The sequence below is a fragment of the Erinaceus europaeus genome, chromosome 10 (genome assembly GCF_950295315.1).
Source record: "Erinaceus europaeus chromosome 10, mEriEur2.1, whole genome shotgun sequence".
Lineage (NCBI taxonomy): Eukaryota > Metazoa > Chordata > Mammalia > Eulipotyphla > Erinaceidae > Erinaceus > Erinaceus europaeus.
In genome coordinates this window covers 99,160,479-99,173,264 of record NC_080171.1, presented here as the reverse complement: position 1 = coordinate 99,173,264, position 12,786 = coordinate 99,160,479, and the positions used below count along the sequence as shown (strand labels likewise).

Sequence of the window (12,786 nt, the reverse complement as noted above, 5' to 3'; positions counted from 1 at the left end):
CCCCCCCCTTTTTTTTGTATCTTGCCTTTGTTGCCCTAGTTGTTTTATTGTATGTAATTATATTGTTGTTATTACTGATATTGTGGTCGTTGGATAGAACAGAGAGAAATGGAGAGAAGAGGGAAAGATAGGGGGAGAGAAAGACACCTGTAGACCTGCTTCACTGCCCGTGAAGTGATTCCCCTGCAGGCGAGGAGCCGGGGGCTCAAACTGGGATCCTCAAGCCAGTTCTTGCACTTAGCGCCACCTGCGCTAAACCCGCTGTGCCACCACCCAATTCCCAGGAACTATCTTTTAACATAAACTCTATGGCCATACCAATAGCAACCTTGAGGGCACATGTGGCTCCTCACAGCCCACTAGACCCCTTCCAGCCTGAATGTGGGTACTGACTCAGCCACATTGCTAAGCTAAGGCCTCCAAAGCCAAATGCCTCCTCTAGGAAGAGGTGTCCACCCCAATGTCAGAAACACTCCTGCCACTATCTCAGGACACAAGTCCCCTGCTACTTCTCCATGTTGACACTTGACGATGGCACTGTAACACCAGTGCTGACCAGTGTGGACTGGCTTTTTTGGAAGCAGGACTAACATCCCAGTGTGGCAGCTGCTCCTGGAATTAAGTGGTCCTCTGGAGGCCAGCCTGGGAGGCCTGCTCTAATGGTTCCATTTAGGGCAGGGACTCTGGAGCCAGGCAGTCTAGGGGGTGGGTCAACTCTGCCACTGACTTATTCTCAGAGGCATTACCACTGATCCTTGGTTTGGGCTTTTGTAGTGAGGGGTGTGTAGGGTGGGGGTGGTGAGGGTGGCAAGCATGCTAGAATGGTGTTTCCTCAAGCAGAGGTGATGGCAGAATGAGCAATGTGTTAATATTCTTCCCCAAAAGTCACTGCTTTGTAGAGGTTAGGGTGATGATGATAGCATATTAGAAAGAAACTGCTTTGGAAAGCCCAGAGAAACAAGAACCCAGGTGGCAGCTCCTACTGGTCCTCACTGTTCTCTACTTCTTCTAGCTCATATCCTGCTACCTCCACAGGAAGGCTGAACATGGATGTGACTGCCCTGACAGCAGCTCCATCCCAGCTCCTGCCTCTACTCTGACCCCCACCATACCCAGGGATATAAGGGACATTCTTGTTTGGGAAAGGAGAATCTCAGTGATGGAGGGCCCTCTCTTTATGCTAATATGGCAGCACATGGAATAGGCAGGCCCATGTTTAAATATCCAGCCCACTGGGTGATCCCAGTTAAGCAGCCTCACCTTTCTGCATCTCAACTCCCCACCTGCCCCCACTGCCTATGTCTATGCTGAGCATTTAAGGAGATGATAGAAGCAAGCCCACATGCAGGTTTATTCACAGGCTACTTCTTTGCCAGTCACTCATTGACCAGTCAGGAACCCATTTGTTCATTCGGTGAAGAGCTGCTGAGTTCATGCTGGGGTCTGGGGATGCAGCAGAGGTAAAAATCAAACATGTTCCCTACTTGTCCTTCTGTGTCTGATAACTGAGCACTGTAGACATGCCAGCCCCCCCCCCCCCTTGCATGGAGGTCATGTTTCCAGCAGGGAGACTGCTGCCACTTGGGATGGCAGGAAAAACCCTAGGCTGGGGCTTCACTGCACACAGGGGCCAGCAGCATTGGGAGGATGTGTATCTTTGGAGCTATCATTAACTTTTCTTACCACAAACCTGCAAAGACTAAACTGCTTCCCACAAAATGTGCTTTGTTTCTGAGACATATGTCTCAGAGAGGTATACCTTTTTTTTAAAAAAAAAAATTATTTATTTATTATTGGATAGAAATAGAGATAAATTGAGAGGAGAGGGTGAGATAGAGAGGGAGACAGAGAGACACCTGCAGCCCTATTTCACCACTTGTCAAGCTTTCCCCCTGCAGGTGGGGACCAGAGTCTTGAACCCAGGTTCTTATGCACTGTAATGTGTGTGCTTAACCAGGTACACCACCCCCTGGTCTCAGAAAAGTATACCTTTTATGTCTCACACACACTACTGTCAGCTTGTGTGAGAGGATTTGTAACTACTGATGAGGATTTCTGGGGGGTACAGAGCTTTGTGGTCAGTAGTTTGGAATGTGGGCAACTTATTTAATTTATCTGAGTTCCAATTTCATTTTTATAAGATGACCATGAATCAGCACCTTGTAAAAGCTGTTTGGAGATTGACAGCAATTGTTCGATCTCTTGAAATAAGCATCTAAAATAATAATGACAATTGTAATACTAATGATAACAAACATCTATTAGCACTCACTATGTACCAAGGCCTGTGCTAAATGCTTTTCAAATACTAATTTATTATTTTATTCAACAAATAGCAACTGCGATACTTGATGCTGGGAATACTGCAGGGAAGAAAGAGGATCTCTACTTCTGAAAGAGGGGGGCAAGATAGTAACCGACATAGATAATTACTGAACTAAAACCAAAGCAGAAGAGCAGCAAAGGAGAAATGCAAGCCTTCAATTGAGTAAATGGCGCAGCATATATTTGCTAGCTGAGTTAGAAAGGTTAGGCCACTTGTCTGAGGTCGCATACCTGGCAGGAGACAGAGCTCGCCCCAAATCTCATTAAATAGGGATTAACATGCCTACAGTGGCATGAGAAGACCCAGATCAAATGTAGAGAACCCTCTGTCTCCCGGCACTCCTCTTCTAGTTTCAGAGCTGCTTCTTGGATGCAGGGCTGGTTCAGTCAGCAAAACAGAAAATTCTCAAGAGCTCCTATTTGATGGCAAAGATGGGAACAGAAAACCCTGCCCTTCCCCAGCCTGGGTCAGACTTGGAGTGTTTGGGCCTGGTTATTTACTAATGGGGGAAAGGTGTCAAGAGAAGGAACTCCACAGCTGATAAATGAGTTTTAGGAAAGTACCTCATTTTTGACCACTCAATGAGTATGTCTTTGAGGAGTGCTGGGTGAAAAGATGCACTCCTCTCCCCTTCCAGCCTGGGCAACCACTGATCAACTTTACATCTCTACAGATTTACCCACTCTGCATTGTCACATAAATGGAATCACACAATATATGGCCCTTTATGTCTGGTTTCTTTCACTGAGAACATCTTTATATATTGTTTTTTGTTTGCTTGTTTGTTTGTTTTGTCAGGTCACGGCGTTTAATGAACCTTCCCCGTGGCCTCAAGCCACCAAGGACACAGGCCCCGCCGACATCCTTGATCTTCTCGGCTCTCCTGCTGAAGAACTTGGCCTTCACGATGACGGACTGCTTCGGGAGCTTGCCCTTGCCCAGGACCTTATAGTAGCCCGACCGCACCATGTCGATGATGGGGGCAGCCCCCGCCGGGTTCTTGACCGCGTGACGTGCGTCTGCTCGCTGACCAGGGTCCACAGCTTGTCCAGGTTGACGGTCGGGCAGAAGCTCTGGTTGCGCTTCAGGTGGTAATGGCATGCCGACCTTCCCGAAGTAGCTGGGGTGGTATTTGTCAAAGTTGATCCTATGATGGTGCACGCCGCCAGCGTTGCCGCGGCCTCCCGGGTGCTTGCGGTGCTTGCCAGATGCGGCCGTGGCTCACGTGGTCCCAGAGCTTGTGGGTCTTTCTGAGCCTGGATGGCTGCAGAGAGAGGTAGTCGGCAACCGGGCGCCGGCGTCGGGATCCAGTTCTAGGCGACCCCGCCGGCCACCCGCCCGCTCAGCCCACGCGGCCCATCCGGTGCCCCCGGCCCGCTCCTCCGCCAGGGCGCACGGGGACCTCGGGTCCGCGGCCAGCAGAGCCCGACAGAGCCTGACAGAGCCCGGGGGGCGGAGGGCCGGGGCACGACGGGGCAGAGCCTGCTGCCCTCGCCCACCCCGGGGGACCTTTATATGTTTTTTTATATGTTGTAGCATATACCAGTCCTTTGTCCACTTCTAAGGCTGAATAATATTCTATTGTATGTATATAACATGGCTTGCTTATCTATTCATCATGGTGGGCATCTGAATTGCTTCCACCCTTTGACTATTACAATAGGGCTGTTACAACTTTCATGGAGCGCAAAGTAAAACTTGAACTGAGTTTGGTTTGTTGCACCAAAGCAATAGACCCTGGGGAGGGAGGTCAGGCAGGGAAGGGCTCGGAGAGAGGGGAGCTTCAGGTTCCTGCTACATCATGGTTGGGGGTGAGAATGTTTTGCAGACTCCTATCATGAGGAGATGAGAAATTGTACCCATGTGCCAATATCTGTACTATATGCCATTACCCACTCAACAACAACAACAATAATAATAATGAACATTCATGCAGTTTTGGTTTGATTGCATGCTTTCAGTTCTACTTTTTGTCAAGATTTATTAATGTTTCAATAATGTTTTGCAAGATTATAAGATTACAGAATTTCTACACTGCACCCACTCCCTTACACACCAAAATAATCACTATATTTCTCAAAAAATCTTACAGAAAGTTAGGTCACATTTTTTTTGTCGTTGTTTGCTAGTTTATGCGTTTCAGTTCCATATAGTCCACTTATGAGCAAAATCACCCAGAAGTTGTCTTCCACTTCCTTATTTCATTAAGCACAATCATCTCCAGTTAAATCACAAAGTACAGAATATGTTCATTTAAATTTTTTATATTTATTCTCTTCTGTTGCTCTTGTTGTTTTATTGTTGCAGTTATTACTGTTGTTATTGATGTCATTGTTGGATAGGACAGAGAAATGGAGAGAGGAGGGGAAGACAGGGAGAGAGAAAGATAAGACACCTGCAGACCTGCTTCACTGCTTATGAAGTGACTCCCCTGCAGGTGGGGAGCTGGGGGCTTGATCCTTATGCCGGTCCTTGGACTTTGAGCCACATGCGCTTAACCCGCTGTGCTACCACCCGACTCCCCAGAATATCTTTTTTAATTGAAAAGCAGTAGTCCAGTGAGTACATATCCCATAACTTCTTTATCTAGTCATCTGTTGAAGGAAAACTAGGCTGTTCCCACTCATTGGTAATTGTGAATAAAGTAGCTATGAATAGAAAGGTGCATACATCCCTTTGAATTAGTTTTTTTCCCATCTTCTGAATATATATATATATATATGTGTGTGTGTGTGTGTGTGTGTGTGTGTGTGTCTAGGAGTAGTACAGCAGGATCATAAGTATTTACACTTTTATTTGTTTAAGGATTCTATAAGTAGGCAAAACTTAAAAAAAAAAGGAATAAGAGGAAGGTATCAGTCCACTCTATTTTAGCCATATACATATTTACAGTTTAATTATTATAATTATTATTATGATATTTTTATTGGGGGGATTGGTGGTTATAGCAGATACAGTTGTTGGTACATGTTTCAGAAAAACATTCATCCCAGCCCAGATCTTCCTCCACCATCATGCACCAGGACTGAAAGACCCCGGCCCCCACCCAAGAGTCCTTTACTTTGGTGCAATATACCAAACTCAGTCCAAATTCTACTTTGGGTTGCCCCTTTCTATTCTTATTCCTCAACTTCTATCCATGAATAAGACCACTCCATATTTATGTTTCTTTATCTGGATTATCTCACTTAACATGATTCCTTCAAGCTCCATCCAAGATGAGGTAAAGAAAATGAATTCATCATTATTAATAGCTGAGTACTATTCCACTGTATATATATACCACAACTTTCTTAGTCACTCATCTGTTGTTGGACATCTAGGTTGCTCCCAGGTTTTGGCTATTACAAACTGTGCTCCTATGAACATAGGTTTATAAAGATATACTTTTTGGGATGAGTGTGTTTGATTCCAGGAAAGGAATAGCAGGGTCATAGGGTAAGTACATTTCTAGTCTTCTAAGAGTTCTCTTCTATCAGCTGAAAAGAGAGTTAACATACAAAGCCAAACAAATTGTTGAACCATTATGGACCTTAAGGGTGGAATAGTGCAGATGAAGTGTTGGGGGGGGGGGTACTCACTGCAGACTATTGTGTACTTTTCAGGTATATATTTTGCCCTAGTTTATGGATACGTGTGAACATATGCTCTATCTCATGGGACCTGGTCTGTATCTAGGTTTTGGGACTTTGTTAGGAAGTGAGCCGCCTGGAATGGAATTAGAGAATACTATGAAAGGAAAGGTCTCACCTGAGTAATGAAGCTGAAGGGTTGTCATTCCACACCTGAAGTCCCCGGACACAGTCTGAAGTGAAGCATGCTGAGGTGGCACTTGCTGCGTTGATTAGGTTGGGATTGGCGGATGCAATATTATTTGGTATGAATTGAGAGAAGCATGCAGGAAAGTGCGCCCCACCCTAAGGTTCCAGGACTGAGGGAAATATAGGATGCCAACCAGGCTTCCCTGGACAGACGACCCCACCAATATGTCCTGGAGCTCCACTTCCCCAGAGACCCACCCTACTAGGAAAAGAGAGAGGCAGACTGGGAGTATGGATCGACCAGTCAACGCCCATGTTCAGCGGGGAAGCAATTACAGAAGCCAGACCTTCTACCTTCTCCAACCCACAATGACCTTGGGTCCATACTCACAGAGGGACAAAGAATGGGAAAGCTATCAGGGGATGGGATGGGATATGGAGACCTGGTGGTGGGAATTGTGTGGAGTTGTACTTCTCCTATCCTATGGTTTTGTTAATGTCTCCTTTTTTAAATAAATAAATTAATTAAATAATAAGAAAGAGTTTTCTTCTGTCGGGGTTCCTCCAGGGGAACTAGCCAGCCCAGCTTCCACTCCCCTGCCTGGCCTGTTGGCCACCAGGAGACAGACAGAGAATGGTGAACCACAGGCTAGCAGAGGCAGGGGCAAGTTCGCTAAGGGGTCTTCTAGCGTACTGTGGCAGCGGACAATATACAAAGCTCCTTAGGGTACGGCTGTGGAGAACAGGACGTCTTTATTGACACAGTTACAAGTTTATAAAGGGGTAGCTGTGCAGAGGAAGTAGCCAGCTGGCCAATGAGGTCACCCTCTTCTTATAAGGAAAAAGAGAGCAAGGCAATGAGAAGGCATGGATGGTGATGCAGGAACGGGGAAATAGAAATATAAGGAAGGCGAAGCCCACCAGAGGGGTTAGGGGTGGGGTGATGCAGCGAGGCTGATAGGAAGTTTGGAATTCCCCCCCGCATACTCTGGCCACATCTTGCTCGACCACAAGGATGGCGCGCCAACGGGAGTCTGACAGAGGAGCTTCTGGGGGGGTCAACCACCCATGCTCAAACTCATCAGACCCACACTCTTAGTTCTAAGAGTTCTCTTCTAAGAGTTCTGCTCTCCACAGGAGTGGACCAATTTATATTTCCACCAGCAGTACAGGAGGGTTTCTTTGTCCCTACTACCTCTTAAGCAATGATTGTTACTATCCTTTCTGATATATGACAGTCTCACAAGGGTGAAGTGATATCTCACTGCTGTCTTTATTTACATTTCTCTGACAATGTCTTGGAGAATTTTTTTCACATGTCTGTTGGCCTTTTGAATCTCTTCTTTGGTTAATATTTTGTTCATATTCTCTTCCCACTTTTGAATGAGGTAATTTGTTTTTTTATTGCTGAGTTTGGCAAGCTCTTTTTATATTTTGGTTATTAGCCTCTTGGCTGGTGTATGGCATGTAAAGATCTCCTCCCATTCTGTAGAGTCTGTTTGGGTGGTGGTTCCTTTTGCTGTGCAGAAGCATTTCAATTTTATGTAGTCCCATTGATTTATTTTTTTTTCTGACTTTTTGCAATTGGACTTGCATCATTGAAGATGCCTATAAAACTTGAATAGAAAAGAGTTCTGCTGATATTTTCCTCTAAGTATTTGACAGTTTGCGAACTAATATCCAAGTCCTTGATCCATCTGGAGCTTACTCTTGTGTGTGGTGAAATGTAGTGGTTCAGTTTCATTCTTCTGCATATTTCAACCCAATTTTCCCAGTGTTATTTGTTGAAGAGATTCTCCTTTCTCTATTTAATAGTTTGTACCCCCTTGTCAAGAATTAGGTGTCCACGGCTAGGTGGTGGTGTGCATCTTGTTGAGCACACGCTACGATGCGCAAGGACCCAGGTTTGAGCCCTCAGTCCTCACATGCAGGGGGAAAGTTTCACAAGTGGTGAAGCAGTGCTGCAGGTGTTTCTCTGTCTGTCTCTCTCTCTCTCTCTATCACCCCCTTCCCTCTCAATTTCTGGCTGTGTCTATCCAACAAATAAGTAAAGAAAATAAAAAAAAAATTTTAGAGAATTATATGTCCATAAGCATGGCATATTTTCAGTTCTTTAGGATACACACCTAGGAGTGAAAGTGCTGGGTCACTATATTTTCCTTTTTAAAAAATTGAGATCATGGACTTAATGTACTATTCACATTAAGAAAAATATTTAACTATCAAAGTAAGGGAGGTTGTCACCATATAAAATCATATAGACCACAGCAGTGCATGTCTATGCTCTGGTAATTCCGATTTTTTTCTCTTTTTTTAAAAATATTTTTATCTATTTATTATTGGATAGAGACGGAGAGAAATTGAGAAAAAGAGACAGAAAGATACCTGTATCCCTACTTCACCACCAATGAAGCTTTTCCCCTGCAGGTGGGACCAGGGGCTTGAACCCAGGCCCTTGAACACTGTAATGTGCGAACTTAACCAGGCGCACCACCTCTGACCCTTCTGGAAAACTCAGATCTCATGTATTCTCATACTAACCATGAAGGGCTCCAGCACTAAGCTACTGTAGAGTAGTGTTCTAGGGATGGAAGCCAGGTCAGTATAATGGTTATCTGATGGGGTTAGAGCAGTACTGGAAGGAGCTAGCCAAGACTCAGAGTCAGAGAGGAAGCAAAGGTTTCTTCAGTCCCTGCAGTCACAGGAACAGGAACTGGGGGTTTATGGAGGAGGAGGCAGCATAGAAAGGAATGAGGGGCCCAAAGTTTTGGCCACCAACAGAGATGACTTCAGAGAAACGGCTCAGTAGGGGTCTAGAGTCTGTTCCATCTTGCGGTGTTCTTGAAACTTCCAGATGCCAGGAAGGGAGAGCGTGCAGCAAGAGCAAAGGGGCTGGTCTGCAAGTTTCCTTCATTCTCCAACCAGAGTCCTGCCCCTACTTGAAACCTCTTCCTCGGTAATTATGGAACTCTTTCATCTCTGATTTAAATTGTACATCATATGCTAACATTTGCACTCTGATGTCCTCTAGAATTCACATGAGACATAAACATACTCCCAGAAGCACAGAGTCTGCATTCATTACTGGAACTACCTTCACCAAATAAGAGGTGTCACCAAATCTATTTATAGTTTAAACATCTTTCCACTGTCTTTCCCTTTAAATTTACTGAGGTAGTTCCCACACAAACAGAGAAGAATGTCTAGGACCAACAATTATTCATTCATTGGGGCTTCATGTCTAGGGATAGCCTGCAATCAAGTCATAGCACAGAGACAAGGAGAGAAAGTAGAGGGGCTCCAAGCTGAGAAGCAGGGCAGACAGAGAAATCAGAGAAATTCAAATTAACAAATAAAAGTCACCATATAAGACCTGTTACCTCATTAAATGCAGAATAAGGTCAAGGCTGAAAGCTAGCAACGCTGTAGTGAAATGGAAAAACCTATACACTGATGGTAACAAGATAACTTTCTCCATTTCTCTCTCCCTCTCCCTCTCCCTCTCCCTCTCTCTCTCTTTCTTTCGATAGCAGGGATTCCAAAATCAGAAAAATACCCATACCACTTGAATCAGTGATTCTATTTCTAGAACTCTGAAGGAATCACTTTAAAAGAAGGGGAAAGGTGTACACAACATTTATTACAAGGAAGGAGATAGGAGTTAAAAACAAAATAACAAAAGTTGGAAATGTTCTAATGTCAAACAAGAATAAAATAGCTAAGAAAATTAAAGTGAGCTACAGGACAAATATGGAAAGATTAAGTGCAGGATTTTGAGTGCTTCCAATATTTTAAGAGTTGCTTATATTATTTTTATGATAAAGAAACCAGATCACCTAAATAATTTTTTTCTTCATTATTATTTTTTCACTTTACTGGATAGGATAGAGAGAAATTGAGAGAGGATGGGGAGATACAGAGGGACACAGATAAATGCCTACAGAACTGCTTCACTGCCACTGCCTGTGAAGTTTCCCCCATGCAGGTGGGGAGTGGGGACTCAAATCTGGGTCCTTGGACATAGTAATATGTGTTTAACTGGGTGCATAAGCTCCCAGGTACAAGAATGTATTGATTTATTAAATATTTATTCATTTATTTATTATTGGATAAAACTAAGACAAACTGAGAAGGGAAGAGGAGAGATAGAGAGGGAGGCAGACAGAGAGACAGAGAGATCCCAACATCCTTGTTTCACCACTCGTGAAGCTTTTCCTCCCCCTGCAAGTGGGGACCAGGGCTTGAACCTGGGTCCTTGTGCACTTTAATGTGTGTGCTTAAGCAGGTGTGCCACTGCTTGGCCCCTAAATTAATTTTTTTAGGAGAGAAGAGGGGCCAGAGCACTACTCATTTCTGGCAGTGTAGTGAATCCAACTGAGAACTTCATGTCTATAAGCCCTGTGCTTTATCGCTATCTACCAGTACATTAAAATTTTTATATGTTCATTACTTGTGCATTTTTAAAAGAATATGTCAATATTTAATAAAGATGAAGCTTTCTTCTGATCATTGATATTTATTGTCAGGTTCAAGTTTAATTCTCCCCAACAGTATGAAGTAGCAACAGAGTCAACAAACCTCCGAAATACTTTCTTCCCAAACTACCAGCAAACTTCACAATCTTTCTCTTTCTGGTCATTTAATTGGCTCACCATCTTGCAAAGTACCTGAGAAGCCCGCAAGTTTATAGTGATTGCTGGGGTTTGAATTTAGAGCCTTGAGAATGAACCTGGATTCCCTCCCTGTGGAAAAAATCACAAGGGTCTCTGGACCTTATCTGACTCTTTAGAACGGCTCCCTAGAAATGCTGCCTTTCAGAAATACCCACTTCCCCCAACACCTCCAGAGCCTTCACTCCCCATCCCTCTGTGATGAGGCTGGGCCACTTGGCTAGGTCACTTGTGAGTTTGCAGTGAAGGACAGCATCTACCAGTACTGTGATGCACAGTTATCTATTAGCCACTCTGCCTCACCTCTTAAAGCCTGGACCAGAGCTTCCCAGAGCCTGTACAGTGGACTCAGTGGCCCTGGAGCCTCTCTTAGATGCATTCCGTTTCCTGTGAGACCAGGCCAGCAGGATTCACTCCTGGGCATGTTACCTCTGGACAAGAACATCTACAGCCTCAGCTAGCTAGGACCTCACCTGCTACCCTGATTCACTTTTTAGCACCTAGGGAGAAGGGAGGAGGTCTATGTTTGTCAAGAATGTTCCAAATTCAACTGCCAATATATTGCATCTGCCAATCCCAACCAAATCAATGCAACAAGTGCCACCTCGGCATGCTTCACTTCAGACTGTGTCCGGAGACTTCAGGTGTGGAATGATAACCCTTCAGCTTCATTATGCAGGTGAGACCTTTCCTTTCATGGTATTCTCTAATTCCATTCCCTTCCCATTCCCATTCCCATTCCCATTCCCATTCCATTCCATTCCATTCAATTCCATTCCATTCCTAACAAAGTCCCAAAACCTAGATATAGACCAGGTCCCATGAGATAGAGCATATGTTCACACGTATCCATAAACTAGGGCAAAATATATACCTGAAAGCAAAAGTACACAATAGTCTGCAGTCAGTACCCCCCCCCCCAACACTTCATTTGCACTATTCCACCCTTAAGGTCCATAATGGTTCAACAATTTGTTTGGCTTTGTATGTTAACTCTCTTTTCAGCCATTAGGTTCCAGATGCCATTAGGATGCCAACCAGACTTCCCTGGACAGACGACCCCACCAGTGTGTCCTGCAGCTCCACTTCCCCAGAGACCCACCCTACTAGGGAAAGAGAGAAGTAGGCTGGGAGTATGGATTGACTAGTCAACGCCCATGTTCAGCGGGGAAGCAATTACAGAAGCCAGACCTTCCACCTTCTGCAACCCACAATGACTCTGGGTCCATGCTCACAGAGGGATAAAGAATAGGAAAGCTATCAGGGGAGGGGATGGGTTATGGAGATCTGGTGGTGGGAATTGTGTGGAGTTGTACCCCTTCTATCCTATGGTTTTATTAATGTCTCCTTTTTTAAATAAAATTAATTAATTAAAAAATTAAAGACACTAAAAAAAAGCCTACTGGTAAAATAAAATAAAAAACTAAAAAGAAAAACAAAACAAATACAACTACCACCACTTAAAGTATTGCTCCCCTTTCTATCAACAGATCTATGTGAAGCTGAATTTTTACAGATGATTGTGAAAAACATCAAGTCCCAGAGTGGGCCATCTAACACTCCATTTAACACACTCCAAAATGACATAATCATTCCAAAGATGCTTTTACATATAAGGTAAAAACATGCAATACAATTTTATGGTGCAATTTTCTATTCTAGAGACATTTAAAATAAAGAATACATTTTTACACTTAAAAAACTTGTGTCAGTAAAAGTCTGCCAATTGTCCATACTTGGGGGAAAATATCCTTTATGCTGACAGTATGCTCTGCTTACATTCTTATTAAAATGTTTCTTTCTTGAGAAAATGAAGATAGTTTATATTTGTCTTTACTCTCTATTGAAATAAAAGTCGGCAGTCTTGTGAGTGTTCAAACTTTCAGCTTTGAAGCGTCGCTTGCCTATGACATCTGAAGTCTGGGATCCACTAGCCTGGGCTCATACATGTTTCCTTGCTGGTGCTCAGGCTGCTGGCTGGCACAGAGCAGCATGGCAGAGCCGGAAACCCACACCAGGTGACTCTGAG

At 44.1% G+C, this 12,786-nt stretch overlaps 1 protein-coding gene and 1 pseudogene across 16 annotated transcripts in view; both read right to left on the bottom strand.

The window, feature by feature from the left end:
• RALGPS1 (Ral GEF with PH domain and SH3 binding motif 1) overlaps positions 1-12,786 on the bottom strand; it is a 353,198-nt gene that overhangs the window by 83,076 nt on the left and 257,336 nt on the right. The gene's annotated exons all lie outside the window — the stretch shown is intronic.
• LOC103118659 (large ribosomal subunit protein uL15-like) lies at positions 506-11,136 on the bottom strand (annotated as a pseudogene).